At 38.0% G+C, this 13,609-nt stretch overlaps 1 long non-coding RNA gene across 1 annotated transcript; it reads right to left on the bottom strand.

Annotated features, from left to right (window-relative positions):
• Positions 1–396: 396 nt before the first annotated feature.
• LOC142152115 (uncharacterized) lies at positions 397–12,881 on the bottom strand. The gene is made up of 4 exons (XR_012691296.1): positions 12,137–12,881; positions 11,469–11,504; positions 4,537–4,631; positions 397–1,940 (listed from the first exon to the last, which is right to left on the bottom strand). It is a non-coding gene; the product is annotated as an uncharacterized LOC142152115 (long non-coding RNA).
• Between the last annotated feature and the right edge of the window lie 728 nt (positions 12,882–13,609).

A 13,609-nucleotide genomic window follows, 5' to 3' on the forward strand; every position in this document is an offset into this window, starting at 1 on the left:
TGTTTTTTTTTTTGTTTGTTTTTTTAATTATCAAATGATGCCTTACCCGAGCAATTGCTCTGGTTTTAGTTGTCACTTATTTTTGTCATTTTGCCTTGTTTGTCCTGTTACTTTAATTATTGAATGCACTTCTCACCCTATATGAGTTTATCTAAGGGAATCAAATGGCAATCCCTCACCTCCAAATATTTCTTCAGTTTATGCTAGTGGGTATAAATATTGTTAACCAAGATAATCAGTGCCCAGTAGATCTGCAGCTCTCAAAATAGCAGGCACTGTCCCTTCTGCAAAAAAATAAACAACAAAAGAGAAGAAAATCATGAGAGCCCTGATCTTCTTGTAGGAAGATAAATTATTAATAATAAAACAATAAAATTACTAATTCAAACTGCTCAGCATATTTAATTTAATCATCAACTGCCCAATATGGTGTAAATAAGCAACTTATGTAGCAGACAGCAATAACTTGAACTTCCATAAACAGGCCTATTATCTGCAGATGTTCCTAATCCTGGAATGGTCCCTCCTATATGTCTTTTAGTCCTGGAATAATTGTGTGTGTAATAAAAAAAAAATATATATATATATATTTTATCCATCCATCCGTAGACTGAGTTTTGGAATTTAAAAAGAACAAAAAAAATCTGGGTCAAATGGCAGTGTAAGGTGAATGCTACATCTTTTCATCCATTCAGGTGCATTTAACATTCATTTGACTGGAGTCCAAATTACCATATTAAAATTTAATTTAAAACGCGTTTGCGCCAGAAAGCAAAGCTATGAATGTCTTTTATTTAGAAAACAATCCCTAAATATTTATCATATTCAGGTTAATAAGCAGGTAACATGTCTTAGCTATGCAATCATATTAAGAGTAGATTTACGTTATAGAAGGTTCTTCTACAGAAGACGTTGTTTACAGATACTGAAAGAACATAGGAAATTTAAATGGATTGGAACCATTCCTTTTCCTTTTTTTTTCTTTTTTTCCTTTCTTTTTGGCAGGTTGTTTTATATTTATTTATTGCAAGATTTTACCATAGTTATAGCTATGGTTTATTTTTCTATTTTTTCTACTTCTCATCAGTAAAGCATGTGAGCCTAAATTGTTCAGAGAACATTATTGCTTATATATTGATGTATGTTTGGGGAGCAATCATGATTTTATTAGCCATAGCCTCTAATGGAACCCTAACCTAGAGGATATTCTCATTCAAAAATATTTGAACATTTACTTTAAATGGCCATGCAATAATATTTAAATTGAGCATTTTTTTAAATTGAAATGGTCTTGTTTGACCCAGCAAGAACAGTCAAACCTTTTTTATGTTAATTTTACAGATACATGTATAGTAAAAGGTGGTCTCTGGAAGCAGTGTTTTTTAATCCCTGCATTGTAGGGAGAAAATAACTTTCAGCAGCTTCTTAATTTTTCACTTTAAAAAGCAGTTCATGTTTGGGCTACTCCTGATTTCTTTGGAAATGTAGAGCTTGCGCAACATATACCACGGACAGCGGGGGGAAAAGTGACAGTAATATGTTAAGTGTTCTTGGCAGCATGCCAAGGCCCTCTACTTGGAAAAAAATGGTTGTAGGCTGAAAGGTTTTTGTTATAGTACATGAGAAACAATAGATGTCAGCATAACCCTGCTTTAAATCATGAACCACATGTTTCTTTGTCAATGCAGCCAATTATTAAATAGCCCACAAACTGCAGTCTCTCTTTAAAGGATAAAGACATCTAAAAGAAAATTCAGTAAAATAAGCAAAAACACAGACCCACAAGATTATGTACATGCTGTCTAGTGTTTAGGCTGTTGGGTCCCTTGTCTTACTGATGGTGAGCTTGCTTATGTAGGATCTCGCTGGCAGTGTCAGTGGACAGCGCTCTGTCTGCTTGAAAAGAGATGGGGTCTGCTAAAGCGAGACATTGCAGGGCACTGAAAGCAGAGAAAGTTGTACTAAAATGTTGTTTTGAAGCTTCGGTTAGCCTTGCAATACCTGGCCGTAGGTAAATAATTATGGGAAATGGGTTCTACTTTGGAAATTCCATCCAAAGCTGAATTTTTAGTTATGGGTGGAATTATCCTTTAATAGATTGTAATCAGTGGCGGGCCGCAGCTGATAACCAGAAAACATGCCCTATTATGCAGTAAATGAAGGGTCTTTATTACATTAAACACCTAGGCAACATCTCATCACCAGAACAATTGAGTCCCATACATACACAGTCCTGTACCAACTTAATACTTGTCTGAAATGTCATGGATACTGCTGCCTCTGTATATGCATATTCAGGTCATAGCCAATCCTAACTGCAGCAGACATCCTTTCTCTGGGTAGTGTATGTGGTATTTCAGTGCTTCTAGGTTTTTCATGTGTGCAAGAAGAGTATTATGTAGATACCAAATGTAAATGGGACCAACATGTTGTTTTTTTGTTTTTTTTTCATTCCAAATGAACCACTTCTCTATTTAAAGGAAATCCTAATTCATTGACTTTCAGTCCAATGAAAGGGACATTTTAAGCAAAGTATGTGGTCTGTCAAGAAAGAAAAGCATTGATGTGTTGTGTTGTATGCAAACAGTTAAGTTCCTCAGATGTGTAAAATTTACATCAGCAGTGTTGATAGCTGTATTCCTGGGTTCTTGCACATCTGTCCTATGTGAATACTTATATTTTGCATCCCTTTCTCATAAGACAGTGTGCTAATATAGTAAAAAGTCCCTCCCGATTGTTATCTGCAGAAAGCTTGCAGGCCACCTGGAAATGGGCGACAGGCGTAGAGCTCTGGAAATTTCGCCAGTGTAAAACATTTCCAGATTGAATCAGGGATTGACATCAAAGTATTTAACAGCACTCTGTGTGAGAATGTGTCTTATGAATTATTTACTGTTACCAGTCTCCATTAAGCAAGTATAATTGCTTGCCAGGCACAAGTTCCCACCTAAGATGACAATGTACTTATCCTGTGAACGGCTGTGTAGAACAACTTACACAATCACACATGTGAGGATTGGAATACAGATATATTTAAATAAATCATTGCCACCTAAAGTAGCTACATTTCTGTTTACTTTAAACCTTTTATCTGCACTACATTTTTTAGAGAGTCTGAAGACACTTTCGTTTACGAAAATTTAAATCTATATAATTCATGGGCACAGAAAGGGAGGCTAATTTTTTTTATTTATTCTAGGTGGACATATTCCAATATTTTATTCTGGTGATATTTTATTTGCTGTAATTTAATTCATATCTAAACAACTCTTTTCAAAACATGTTGGTGACTTGTTACTTTGAGCCAGTGCTGACAACCACTAATTTTATCTATTCTATGTATAGATCTGCCTTAGGGCAAGATCTTGTCCACTATAGTAGCTGTTTTTATGGAATGGGACCCATATATATGTTAGACATGTTTGTGGACTGGATTCAATTAAAAAAAAAGTCTTACAAGAAAATTGTCCAAGAAGATGAAAGCCACAAAGTCTGATTTGGCTACTTGCTGCTAATTATTCATCTCTGCTGTAATCTCAAACTATTTTATCAGAATTGTGTTTCATTGTATTGTTTTCAGCTTTTAATACCCATTTATATCATATTTACATATTGTACTACCTTTGGTACTGTACAGTTTTACATTGGGTAAACATTAGGATATTTTCTAGTTAATAATGCATAAATCTTTTCAGTGAACAACCCCATACCATTCTACCGTCTCTATCTGTTCTCTAGTAAAGTTTTGAAGCCTTTTCTTCCAAGTATCGCTGACTTAAATGAAAGCTATCATAAAAGCACTTATATAGCGCAAGCCTTTGGCTGTGTATTTGAGTTGATAGTTGTGGCTTGTTTCTAGACTAGGGTTGTGATCTAAAAATATTTTTCTGAATCTCAATATTTTTTCTGCTAATCACATGACAGATGCAGCCATACCCCTGCAGACTTACATAAGATTTGTGATGGCAAAAGGCCAATTTCATCTGCAGGTCACCAAAGTACAAATGCAGTTGTTCTAGACCAAGTGCCAAATTACCTGATTTGTAATTCGTTTATATATTCGGATTAATGGCAATATACCTGTGCAAATGATTTTGCAAACATACATTCACCACTTCTGGCCTATCTAAAAAAAAAAAAGTTCCATAGACTTTTATATGAGGTAATTGGTTAACCTAGTTTTCTGTTCTACCAAATTCATTCCGAATTAATCATCTTGATTGTGGATAACAATTTTTTGTGCTATAGCACATAGAAAATGACAAAATCCAGTGGGTACATGGCCAGCATTAGGCTATGTACCCACTGATGTTTAGAATTCTACATATGTAGTGAGTTCACTTATAACACATTTAAATGAATGTACATGGAGGTGAAATTAAAAATCATTGTACCAAGTGAGACTATACATATTTTATTTTTTTACATATGTTTAACTGCATCCAATATACAATTTTTACTTGCATTTTAACATGTTTTTTTTTAAAAACCACAGCTCAAACGTCAGCCTTGACTTTCAAAATGAGGACAAATTACCTTCATCATCCAGACCCAAGGCTATTCACTTAATATCTTTTCAGTCTGCATTATCGGCTTTTACTAGTACTGCCAGTGATCTGTCTTTGTTTAATCTGTAAAACAGTTTAATTATATTCATGCATTTAATATACCACTTGTGAATAGAACAGTGGCTCTCGGTGGTGCCTGCATACAAGCCAAATGGTAATTCTCTGTACTTCAGCACAGCTGGCTTAGTCATGCTTAAGTAGGAGCATTCTAAAAACCTGGTTTATGTCCGGCACTGTAGAGAGAACTTGAGTACCTTTGCAATAGAAGACATGCAGGTTGTGAGTGACATTTGACAACCTGAGTCTGCTGTTAATAAGATCTGTATTTTCTATTCTTCCTGCATCATTTAAATGTTAAAATCTGAAACCAGGTGATGTTTTAGTCCTCCTGTGTTTCCTCTACCCAAATATACAACGTTTTGCTTACCATTTTATTTGTTTGCAATGTTTCGCTGCTGACTCCATCTTGTCTGCTTTATGCAGCTTTCACTAACACAGTATTCTGCCCACATTCTAGACTAAACTATGCTCTCCCAGTTTTCAATGTTATGACTTATTGAAGATTGTTTTTATTGTATTTAAATGTAGTCATATTGACTATGTATACATATATAAATAAATCTATATACTTTCACAACATGGTTTTTTTAAAGGTGCTGTCCCACTTGCCATATATAAATTTCTGTATATGTCTCATCTGTACATATGTGCATGATTCTATGTACAATGTTTGTGTGTGTGTGTATGTGTGTATATATAATATATCTTGTCTCTCCATAAACTACCTTTCATTTTTCCATCTCACATGTTCCTGAAAATCTGACATTTACACCATGATTTTATGTAACTTTCCACAAACGTACAACAAGCTCTGCACTTGTGATAGTTTTAGGATCTTGTCGGATGTGGCTGTTTTTTTGTGTTGTTTTTAAACCGTTAAAATGAAAATTGGTCAAATATATTTAAATGTTTTGCCCTCTTAGCCAGTGTATATGATCTTGCCATAAATTCATGTGAAGAAAAGCTCTGTAATATAAAACCACAAAACATATATTTTGGCACACTACATGGCCAAATGTATGTGGACACTCCTTGCAATTATTGTGTTTGGCCATGTCTGCCACACCCATTGCTAACTGGTACATAAAATCAAACATGCAGCCATGCAATGGCCATAGCCAAACATTATAGCAGTAGAATGGGTCATATGGAAGAGTGCATTGACCTTCAACATGGCACCGTCATTGGATGCCACCTTTCCAACAAGTTATTTCAGCGACTGTGTGCCCTGGTCAACTGTAAATGCTGTTATTGTGATGTGGAAATTTTTAGAACCTACAACTGTTAAGCCATGAAGAACGTAATGCATAAAAATTGTCTGTACTTGGTTGCACCACTTACTACCGTTCTAAACAGCCTCTGGAAGCAACGTCCGCACAAGAACTGTTTGTCGGGCGCGTCATGGATTGGGTTTCCATGATCGAAAAGCCGCAGAATCACCATGTGCAATGTCAAACATTGGCTGGAGTGGTGTAAAGCACACTTTAACACGCTGGCGCACAAGTTTTTAAATAATGCGTCATCATCTGGCAGTCTGATGGAAAAAATCTGGGTTGGGCAGATGCCAGGAGATCGCTTCCTATATAAATGTTTATTACCAACTGTGATGTGTTGTGGAGGAATAATGGTCTGGGGATATTTTTCATGGTTTGGTCTGGGCCCCTTCCTCCCACCGAATGGAAATTTTAACGCTACAGCAGAATTGTATGCTTCCACCTTTGTGCAAAGAGTTTGGGGAATGTCCTTTCTTGATTCAGTATGATAATGCCCCTGTGTACAAAGCAAGGTCAATCCAAAATGATTTCTCAAGTTTGGTTTGGAAGAATTTGCCTGGTCAGCACAGAGCCAGGTCTTATCGCCCAACATCAGTACACAACCATATTCTAAAATCTAGTGGAAAGCGTTCCTGCAAGAGTGAAGGCTGTTACAGCTGCAAAGGGGGTGGACCAACTTCATATTAATGCCCATGGGTTTGGAATGAGATTTTTAACAAGCACACATGGATGTCAACACAATTTTGGCCAAGTAGTGTGTGTATGTATAAAATATATAAAAACTTTAAACATGGCTCAGTGCACATACAGCTTATACCAGGTTACCTGTGTACATTTAAATGTAATTGATCATTTTTGATTCATAATAGATACTATTCTGGCTTTTATGGCAGTGCAAGACAAATTGGCTGACTCCATCGTGCGTAAGTAATAACTATGCCTTAACAGCCTCCTAAAACAAAGATACAAACTGTTTTATATGATACAGCATTAAAAAGATACATGTTTTTATATGTGTAAATGTTTCAGAAACATGTTAAAACTACATTTTATTGATATAAAGCTGTTAATCACTATAGTAACCTATAGTGTGGCCACTTGACCCAGGGACCATGGCACTTCCCGTTTTCCTTAGGCGCTCTATTAATATGGTTGTATGATGTTCTCACAGGCTGATGACCGTCACCTACCGGCCTTACTTTCAAACAATCCCCATGGTAATGCAATTGGTTTAGATGGGATTATTGATCAGACTAATTCATGCTGCAATATCTGCCCAATTGTTTTATATATCTGCTTCCGTGGCCAGCTTAATGCTACTGAAAGACACTGCAGGGAATAGAATGGAAACAGAGAAAATAATCGCTTGCACTCAATTACATTTACAATGTAAAATATATATCCTCCGTTATGGCTCTGTAAAATATATTCAACACATAATTTGTGACCGTTTTCAAACTAGATCTGGCTTTCTATCATGAAGACATAAGCTGCTAAGTGGCACTGCACCTTTTCACATAACATTAGAACATTTATAACTTGCAATATGATCCAATTTGTATGCTGGGCCAAGTTTTCCTGTATTGTTTTCTTAATTAAATTATATGACCATTATTTAGAGCAAGTAAAGAGAAATAACTGCAATTTATCATGTCTCCTTTTAAAGAAAAGGAAATTTACACTTGTGTTCCTGTGTTTTGATCCAGACAGATCTGAATATTTCTACCCTTTTTTAGAACAATGCAGATTATAGTAATGTACAGCGTAGACTGTCCTCATGGATTTTCTGTTAAGAGAATATCCTCTCCAATTTGTTTAATACTCTGAGGATTGTATGTATATTTGCTTCAGAATATTTCAAATAAAAAGTTTCAAACAGGAGGCCTGAGTGGCAGTCTATGTGTGGATGTGTTTGTATCCAGGTAATACACAGGTTTCTTGAGCATACTAACAATAAAGTAATTCCAAACTGTCTGTATAGCACTCCTATTTACTAGCATAACAAAATAATCAGATGTCCTCTGACCGAGCAAGCGAAAGAAGTAGATTGAACTTTTGTTACATAATGATATGCTTGTCACACCACAATCTCACTTCAGTTTCACAGGACAAAAGGTGACCGTACCGTCCTGTGGAAACCAGTGCAAATAGGAAACCAATGGGTACTAAAACTTACTCTAAGAACTCCTGGGGGGTAAATGTATGAAGCTCCGATTTCTGCAAGTCGCCGGAAATCGGCGACTTTTCAGGGGAAATTTAAAGCGGCAATGGCTTGTAAAGGCTAACTTGCCTTGTAATCGGTACAGTAAAGTCTTGCCTTATATATGTATGTATATAAAAATAAATGATTATTCCTTTGGATATTGTGAATCATAAAACACCTCTATCACAACATGTAAATGTATTAAAAGGGTTGTACACCTTTACACAAATCATGGTTTTAATGCGCGTCATTTCTGGAACAGATTGACTCCTGCCACACCCACGGACGGGCAAATATGGAGGAAAGCGTAGAAGTGCACTGCCCCTTAATCAATATTTGCTTTTATGAATAGACCTCTGTTAGTTAGGCACATATCTCTATTTGTTTTTTTGGTGGCATGATTTATTGATTAAAAAGTTGCGTTTAATAGGGATTTAAAATCCCTATCAAACGCAACTTTTTAAAGTTTATCAGATAAAATATACACCGATCAGCCACAACATTAAAACACTGATAAGTGAACAACATTGATTATCTCGTTACAATGGCATCTGTCGAGGTGTTATATAAGGAATCATGTGAACAGTCAGTTCTTGAAGTTGATGTGTTGGAAGCAGCGAAAAATGGGCAAACATAAGGATCTGAGTGACTTTGACAAGGGCCACATTATGATGGCTAGACAACTGGATCAGAGCATCTTCAAAAAGGCAGGTCTTGTTGGGTGTTCCCAGTATGCAGTGGTTAGTACCTACCAAAAGTGGTCAAGGGACGGACAACTGGTGAAGTAGCATCAGGGTCATAGGCACCCAAGGTTCATTGATGCGCGTGGAGAGCGCAGGATATCCCAGCTGGTCCAATCCCATAGAAGAGCTACTGTAGCACAATTGATAACCATTATAGAAAGGTGTTGTCAGGCGCCTTTCTTCTCTTTGGAACGTCTGCCTATTTCCTGTATGGGCCCAAACACACTGCTTCCAGCCAGGCCGCCTGCTCCAATGCGCAAGCGCCGGTTACTGCCTCTATTAATTAACCCCCCTTATACCAAGTTCATGGCAATGGTATTCCCTGATGGCAGTGACCTCTTTCAGCTGAATTGGTCTCCAAAATCCCCAGATCCCAAGCCGATTGAGCATCTGTGGGATGTGCTGGAAAAACAAGTCCGAGACACAGACGCCCAACCTCACAGAACTTTAAGGATCTGCTGTTAACGTCTTGTGGAGTACATGCTCGACGGGTCAGAGCTGTTTTGGCAGCACGAGGGAGGCTTACACAATATTAGGCAGGTGGTTTTAATGTTGTGGCTGATTTGTGTGTGTGTATGTATAATGTATAATATATATATATATATTACACATAGACACACACTCACACACACAATCTATGAACAAAAGTAATTGGACGCTTGGCCATTACACCAACAGGGACTGTAATGACATTGTATTCAAATACATATACGTTAATATGGATTTGGTCCCCCTTTTGCAGCGATAACAGCTTCCACTCCTCTTGGAAAGCTTTCCACAAGATGTTGGTGTGTTTCTGTGAGAATTTGTGCACATTCATTCTGAAGAGTTTTTATGAGTTCACTGATGCTGGACGAGAAGGCCTGACTCGCAATATCCTTTCTAGTTCATCCCAAAGGTGTTCGATGGGGTTGAGGTCAGGGCTCTGTGCGGGCCAGTCAAGTTCTTCCACACTGAACTCATCAAACCATGTCTTTGTAGTCCTTGCTTTGTGCACTGGGGCACAGTCATGTTGGCATAGAAAAGGACCTTCACCAAACTGTTGCCGCAAAGTTGGAATCATAGCATTGTTCAAAATGGCTTGTATGCTAAAGTATTAAGATTGCCCTTCACTGGAGATAAGGAGCTTAGTCCAATCCCTGAAAAACAGCCCCATACCATTATCCCTCCTCCATCAAACTTCACAGTTGGCATAATGCAGTCGTGCAGGTAACGTTCTCCCATCATCCACTAAACCCAGACTCGCCCATCTGAGTGCCAAACAGAGAAGCGTGATTCGTTACTCCACAGAAAACGTTTCCTCTGCTCCACAGTCCAGTGTCGGTGTGCTTTACACCACTCCTTCCGATACTTGGCGTTGATCTTGGTAAACTGAGGCTTGCATGCAGCTACTCGGCCATGGAAACCCATTCCAATAAACTCCCACCGCACAGTTTTTGTGCTTACATTAATGCCAGTGGAAGTTTGGAACTCTTCAGCTATTATTATTATTATTATTAATATTTATTTATAAGGCATCCGCAGCGCCGTACAGAGACAAATAAAATTACAATACAATGGGAGACAGCACAGTACAGTAAACACAGCAACTCAGTAAGCTCAATGCACAGCTAGAGAGGGCGGGGAAGGGGGAGGGAGGATCCGCAAACGACGGGGCCCAAGAAGGAGGGCGCGGAAGACAGGGAGACCCCCAGGGGGGAGGAGGGAGCGAGAGTGGACGTGGGGTAGAGGACCCTCGAGGAGGAGGGCTAAGTAGCTGGAGAGCAGAGTTAGAAGTGGTGGAAACAGGAGGAGAGATGGCCCTGCTCAGAGGAGCGTACAATCTAAGGGAATCAGAATCAGGCTATGGAATCAGCAGAGCGTTGGTGACTTTTACGCACCATGCGCCTTAGCAGTCATTGGCCACACTCTGTGATTTTACATGGTCTTCCGATTCGTGGCTGAGTTGCTGTTGTTCCTAAATGCTTCCACTTTCTAGTAATGTCAATTACTGTTGACTGTGGTCTTATTGAGACACCTCAATTCAATAATTAACAGGTGTGGCCAAATACTTTTATCCATATAGTGTGTGTGTGTGTGTGTATATATATATATATATATATATATATATATATATATATATATATATATAATATGTATGTGTGTGTAACACACACATAATATATCTTGTTTTCATTGATGTGTTAATACCAGATGCTAAGTCAGGCAAGGAACAATACATTGGAGCACACAGATAAGCTTTGCTAACATTAAATACAAAAAACTGAATATCTGGAACTGTCCTAGCTAACTTGGAGTGATGTATAAACTGCTGTAAAGAATAGTAAAAGGAAATAGTTCCCATTACTCAAAATGAAAGTTACTCTTTAAAAGGGATTTTCCACCTTCAGATGAACTTTATGTATTAGCTTGTATGAATCCTCCTTCAACTGCTACTAATGGCATTGCTTATCATTCTAGCTATCTTCTTCTATTTTTTGTATATTTCCCTATATGAACAGACAGAATTGTTTATTTATATTGTTTGTCATGTTTCAGACAGAAGCAGTTTGGTTAAGCAAGCCAAATAAGCATCACATGACTGCCACCTGTCCCATGAGATGCACTCTGCTCCACCTACCTTTCAGTCTGTTGGTTGTGTGGAGTCCATATAGGGCTGCAAATAATGTGAAAGTCAAGGAAATTGTATTTATTTAACACTGTAAATAACTTTTATTTTCTTTTGGGTTTTTTTCTTTTACTTTGGTCTGTTAGCTCATCAGGATTATGCTAGTCCTTTTGTGGACTTTACTTTGGCCCATATTTTCATACAGCAGACACTTTAAAACAAAGTCCTTTAAGTGATAGATGATAATCAACCAGGACACAACATTAAGAAACACATTCTCTCTGGTAAGAGATTATTAGTGAGTCTAGACATTTTTATATTTAACTCTGTTATGTGCAGTGACATATATAATTCTTGAGATTCAAGGATGAATGAATGAATCCAGATATTGGAAAATATACCAATCAATTGACAAATAGTAACTCACTTCATGGGCTATAGTTCAATTCATTTTTAATATCACTATTTACATGAATATATTCACCTTTTTTCACAACATCACTTAGGCCAATATATATATATTTTTTTAAAATAAAAATAGAGGGATCTGTTAGAAAGAAATCAATCATTATTCATAAACTTTTTTAGTGATTTAATACAGAATTTGATTAGGAGTGCCTGTTTTGTGCAACATTCTGGTCTTTGATTATTAGCACTAAAAGATAACCAAGATGCCTCACCTGGCTTGCTGGGTAAATTTTGGAAGGTCACTGATGACTCTGCAGTGAATCAGCTGTCCGTAACCACTGTCCTGAGCACTGAATGGCTGGATCCTGTCCATTCTGGACAATCATGTGTGAGGTATAATGAAGAAGCTAGAGATACTAATAGGGATTAATCTGTTAGTTGAACAAGCCTCGACGAAAGTAAATAAAAAATGTATTTTCAACTGTCGGAGTGTGGCCATATCATTCAGCATATTTGCTTTTATAAAGACTTCAGATGATTAAATAGCATGTTTTGTTTTCAATGCCAAGGGTCAGTTAGTTAATTGAGAGTTTTGCCACTGCCACCATAGACTACAGGTAGATTTCTGTATTCCTTTCACCGAAGGCAAAAACAGCATTTGCCAATCCCTTTTTGCTGTTTGAATATAATGTTTCTCCCTTTGGTTTACATTGAGCACTGCCACATTCCAATGCTTCATGAATTGAATTCTGAAGCCCAATGCTCATTATGCAGTTGTCTATCTTAATGATGTGTTAATGTATTCCTAAGATTGGGAACTACCCGAAGTAGAGGCCATCTTAGACTCCTTAATAACCGCTGGGCTCACTGCAAAATGATGCAATGACAGAGTCCAAATGTATGGGGCAGCACGGTGGCTTAGTGGTTAGCACTTCTGCCTCACATCACTGGGGTCATGAGTCCGATTCCCGACTATGGCCTTATATATGTGGAGTTTGTATGTTGTCCCCGTGTTAGCGTGGGTTTCCACCGGGTGCTCCGGTTTTCTCCCACACTCCAAAAACATACTTGTAGGTTAATTGGCTACCACAATTAGACTAAGTGTAGGCTACAAAGCAATAGCCCAGGCCATAAAACCCATCTCCACAATTTCTTGGACTAGTTGCTTATTACCAATGATTTATTTTTCCACTAAAGCTGCACCCATAACTGAGCTTCTGAGAAAGAATACTCTGAACCACCTGGTTTTAACCTGAGTTGACAAATTGTACTTTCACGGACCTTCTAGTTACTATAGCAGACAGACAGCAAATCCAGTTGCTGTTAGCTGTCAGTGCAGCCAAAGTTCTTAGTCTGATCTCACAAGATAAACATTATCTCACGAGAATGGACTAAGAACCATCAGCACCCAGACTGACAGGCAGCTAATAGCGATTGGATTTACTGCCAGGCTGCTTGTCCCAAAAGAAGATTTCTGCAGTGCTGCAATCTGGAGTCGAAGTGAGAGGAACAGGATATGAACATTGCTGGTGCAGCGGAAGGTAAGTGACATGTGCTGGTGAAATGTTAGAGGGTTTCGGGTTTGGATGGAGGTGGTAAAATGGCTTGAGAGGTGATGGCTTGGGGGGTGATAAAATGGATAAAGGGTGGTGATGTATTGGCCGCTGCGGGATGATGAAATGGCTGAAGGGGTGGGTGATGATATGACAGGTTGGGTGGACGATGACATGGCTGGGGGGGATCTT

This window comes from Mixophyes fleayi, chromosome 4 (genome assembly GCF_038048845.1).
Source record: "Mixophyes fleayi isolate aMixFle1 chromosome 4, aMixFle1.hap1, whole genome shotgun sequence".
NCBI classification, from domain to species: domain Eukaryota; kingdom Metazoa; phylum Chordata; class Amphibia; order Anura; family Limnodynastidae; genus Mixophyes; species Mixophyes fleayi.